General features: G+C 44.7%; 1 long non-coding RNA gene across 1 annotated transcript; it reads left to right on the forward strand.

Moving 5' to 3' along the window:
- Positions 1-571: 571 nt before the first annotated feature.
- Positions 572-2,886, forward strand: LOC308354357. The gene is made up of 3 exons (XR_013967856.1): positions 572-633; positions 716-830; positions 2,761-2,886. It is a non-coding gene; the product is annotated as an uncharacterized lncRNA (long non-coding RNA).
- The last annotated feature ends 2,169 nt before the right edge of the window (positions 2,887-5,055 follow it).

The raw sequence follows: 5,055 nt of genomic DNA on the forward strand, positions 1-5,055 counted from the left end.
GGTGAGGACTAGGAATGACAAGATCCAGAGAGGAGCAGAGGGAAAGTTCACATTCTCTGCACTTGCAGAACGACACTGTGTCATCTACTTATGGATGATCTCAACTGGCACTTAAAATTGTTACAAGGAAGGAACTGTATTATTCTCCCCATTTTTGCAGTTCCCTAACAGACATGGGTTTCATTCTCCTCAAATATGTGACCTGTTCAGGGGTTCGGCATATACTATGCTTCTGGTAACTTATGCCATACAGAGAAGGTAGAGGTGGTGGGTGAGGGTGTCATGCCTGCCCACCTCTCTCCAAAGCTGCATGGGCTAAGACAGAAGGGGCTGGAGAGGCAGGGTGCTGGCCCAGGGCTAGTAAGCTGCACATCCCAGCACCTACTGGTGTTCTTGCTACCAACCCTCCGACCCACTGGGGATAGAGCAGGGAGCCTGGCATGACATTTATTTGTTCATGAGTAGGGGCAAGGCTGCTCACTTATTAACATGTAGAATCGATCCCAACACACAGGTTAAATCATTAGCAGTATCCCAGAGTTTGGTTTAGTTTTTTAGCAATGGACCCTACTTCTAAGCCCAGCAGAGACCCAAGAAAACATGACTGAGAAGAAGGAGGGTCAGAAGCAACAGGTGCCACCATTTGCCACTGTGAAGAGTTTTGTGCCTACGAGATTCATTCTCTGTCTCACTCTAATTTCTTTTTATCCTCCAGCAACCCTGTGAACTAAATATTTCTATAAGAACTGGTGGCAGCCCCCACAGCGTCCCTATCTGGAGAGGAGAAACGGAAGCACACAGAACTAAAGCAACTTGCGCAAAGCTTCTGGGTAAGAAATAAAGGGAGGTAGGGCTGAAGGGCAGTAGTTCTGCTCCTAGCAGGATTCAGCAGCAGAAGGGTAGCATACTGGGACTATCCAGTCCCCCAGGCTTGAGGCCGGCCAAGGCAGCGGTGCCAGTGGGGGTCCTCGGGGGTGTGTTACTCCCTGTTGCTGGTGTCAGGCCAAAGGGAGAGAACTTTGTTGTGCCTGGAAGAAGGTCAAAGTAGGAGGCACTGCCCAAAGGGCCTATCAGAGCACGGAGTGCCACAGTGGGAGGAAGGGAGCCCAGACAAACAGCCAAAGAGTTAGGGAGGAAAGGTAGGAGTCTAGAACAGCCGGTGAGGAGGGGGTGCAGGAGGACAAAGGACAGAGTGAAGAGGGCTCATGTGATTCTCATGGCCACCATGTGGCCTCCACTTCCTACCTAAAATTTCACAGTGTCAGAATTTGAGAGAGTAAAGTTGCAAGCAGAGAAGTCTGAGAGAGAACCCTTTTTCTCCCCTGTCCCCATGAACTCCCCCATGGGCTAACAATGAGCTCTCTCACCATGGACCTTGAGTTGTTGCTCTCCAGGTGTCCATGTGGGAATTCACCTGCAGGGCCTTGACCTGTGTGTGACCTTCACAGGACTGTATCCCAGTTCCAATCAGTCCCTTTGTTCCTCTGAGGTGACATGAGTGACAATCAGTATGCTGTTCATGCAAGTTGCTGTAATTCTTCCCCAAAATATTTACCAGCTTTTACCTCTTTCTAATTAATGCCGACAGGTAATCCCTCCTCCCACAAGGAAACAATTCCCTCTTCTGAGCAGGTGTGCTGTTATCCTTCATCCACGACAGCTTAGACACAGGCAAACAGGGGGAACAGGCACCACCTTTCAGAGGCTATAAAGGGAAAGGTCTTTCTGCTTTCTTTTAAATCTCTGTGGGGTTAGTTTGTTTGTTTTAAATGAGACAGCGTGTAAATGGCTCTCCTTAGGAGAAGGGAGTTCTAATGAACAAGCCTGGCCCATTTTCCACTGGGTAATGAGTGCACCCAGGTAGCTGCTGGGAACAGTGATGTATTCAGTTGTCACCCTGATTTTACACTGTGGCTGGGTGGCCTGTTTAATATATGAACATAAATCTATCAGCTGTTTTTACACGTTCCCATTTGGAAAGCCAAAGTCTTAGAATAATACATGCTCTGTGTCTGCAAGATTGGCACAGCCCTTCCATCATTTCCATAACGTCTATGAGCATTTGCAGGTATTGTGTATTATGGACCCTAATATTTGTGCACACGTGTGCATGTGCCATACCTTCCATTATCATGCACATGCATGCACACACACACACAGAGTCATGCCCACCTTAGAACAGGAAATGCCAATAAAAAGAAAGAGGGATCTGTGAACACTAGAGACCGTCTCAGTCCCTCAGGTTCTGAGAGGGAGGAGATAATGGTATGAGATTCAAGGCAACACTCAACAAAAAATTGGAGCACCCTTTCCCAGACTTCTAAGAATGAGGGCAAATATAGTCTCTTGGTTTTTGCCATCATTAAAATTTTTGGATTCTGGAGTGCCTGGGTGGCTTAGTGGGTTAAAGCCTCTGGTCATGATCCCAGGGTCCAGGGACCGAGCCTCGCATCGGGCTCTCTACTCAGCAGGGAGCCTGCTTCCCCCTCTCTCTCTGCCTGCCTCTCTGCCTACTTGTGATCTCTGTCTGTCAAATAAATAAATAAAATCTTAAAAAAAATTTTTTTTGGATTCTAAGATTTGGAACTTGCTAAGTGATAAACCACAAGTCAAGTTTCAATAAAGGAGAAAAGAGAGGCCACAATGTGGTGGGAGTTTTGGACATGTGTGGCTGACGAACATGATAACTACACTGGATGAAGAGACTGGAGGTGGCAAAGACAATATTCAAAACATTGATGTATTTCTGAATCCAAACAGCTCTGAGCATCCAATCAAGGCCATGTGGATCATATAGATAAAGATGGAAATAAATAATGGACCCAAGTGAAGAGGAGAAACTCAGTTGCATGTTAACAGTGCTAAAGCCAAATGGGAAGTGTCCAGGTGAGAACATGAGTCCTTCCAAGGTGCATGTACCCATGTCTGAGCCTTTCCTGGGGCTAGCCCCCTCCCCTAATTTTTCTTTCTTTCCCGCTCCCCTTCCCTACATCCCCATTTAAGTTCCTCACTTAGAGTCCTAAAGATGCACTTGGTCACTTTTTTTTTTCAAGATTTTATTTATTTATTTGACAGAGAGAGCGAGAGAGTGCACGCACAAGCAGGGAGAACAGCAGGCAGAAGCAGAGGGAGAAGCAGGCTCCCTGAGGAGCAGGGAGCCCGATGCGGGACTTGATTCCAGCACCCTGGGATCATGACCTGAGCCAAAGGCAGTCGCCCAACCAACTGAACTACCTAGGTACTCTGCACTTGGTCACTTTTGAGACTCTTCCAGCCCTCAGAGCCCCATCTTGTGTTCCATTATCTCCTCCAGCTCTGGTCAATCTCTCCATTTAGTTTCTGGATCAGTCAATGTCCAACCAGGACAAGAGAAACAGAGAATTGTGACCTGGAGGGTACAAAAGATGAAAAGCCAAGAGTGGAAGGGGGAAGCTGTGGTCAAACAACAGGAAGCTACTCCCTAGGCTGAAAGAATGGAGAAGGTAGCTTTACCAAAGCCCAGGATCCAAGTAACCCTCTACCTGAGGGGGGACTAGAGCCCTGGGATGGTCTATCTAGTAGAGACCTGAAGCACAGAGGTGACATAGCATCTGCCAAAACACTGCCATAGCAGAAGCAGAGAGGGGAGAACTCTGCCCTCCATCCTCCCAGTAGTGCCTCCCATTGGCTGAATCCAGGCAAAAGCCAAATGCCATGGGAACTTGAGAAACAGAATCTTGCAAGCTGCAGCCCCCTGCCAGGGTACAGAGCAAAGTGGGAGCAGGGTAAGGAATGAGTTTGTGGGCGAAAGGTGAAGGATTTATACTATACCTATAGCTTGCATAACAGAATGTGATGTTTGATTGTATCTTGTTTTATCTGATACTCTAAGACAGGGTGTCCAATAGAAATGGAATGTAAGCCATGAAATCCGGGCCATGTGGGCTATTTAAAATTTTCTAGTAGTCATATTTAAAACACTAAAAAATATGTGCAATTAATTTTAATAATACATTTTACTTTACCCCAAATATCCAAAATATTATCATTTCAACATGCAATCAATATTACCAGGTTTAATGAGATAATTCACTTTTTTTTCCACACTAAGTCTTTGAAATCCACTGTGCATCTTACACTTACAGCACATCTCAATTTGGACATTTCAAGTGCTCAATAGTTACATGTGGCTAGTGACTGACTTGTGGAGTTTTGAGTGATTTCATATAGTTTCCATGTTTTGAGAGAGTATAGGACAAGAACCTACTGAGGAGAATATCACTGTATCTAAAAGAAACCTCACATTAGTGAACATTCCAAAAAATGCTTATTGAACTCAGAACTGCAAAGGAAGAAAATACAATAGGAACCTGTTGAACATAATAGATCTTAGAAATCTGGGAAAGGCAGTGCTATATATGCCAGATTTAGTAACATTTAAAACTTTTTCACACATCATATTAAGTAGCTTTGGAATCGTGGGCTGTGTTATCGATTTGCAGGTTTCTCTTGGATGATGTTGGATGATGATACATTAGTTTTTAATATCTTCTACTTTTGTTAATCAGAAAAAGACTGGAAGTATTCAGAAACGTCCCTCCTGTCATCATCTCCAAGATGGAGGGAAAGTTCTCTTTATGGGACATAATGACTCAGTGTCTGGAAAGTTTGGGATTGTAAAAATCTCAACAGGCCATGGGGATCACAAATCAGATGCACACAATGGAGGAGGAGTGATTAGTTCTCATGGGAGAGGGAGGAAAATGAGTTTCAAGTGGTGACCACGTCCTGTGTTTTCTACTCAGCAATGGTGCACAAGTGTTGACTATATTGCTAGTTTTCACAGCCCGCATGTATTTTATAAATGTTTTTATTCTTTTGATATTTAATAAAATCACAAGTGGCACTCACACAAATGCATACAAAGTAAATGAGGAAGATAAAAGGGAAATAAAAGGAAGGAATTGGAGGGGGGCAGAAAGAAGGAGATAACAAATAAGGAAAACTGAAAGAAGGCAGAATGTCCATCTGGTATAAATTGACCCTGTCCAGGGAGATGCCTTGTTGTATTTTGAA

Source organism: Martes martes (genome assembly GCF_963455335.1).
Source record: "Martes martes genome assembly, chromosome: 13".
Lineage (NCBI taxonomy): Eukaryota > Metazoa > Chordata > Mammalia > Carnivora > Mustelidae > Martes > Martes martes.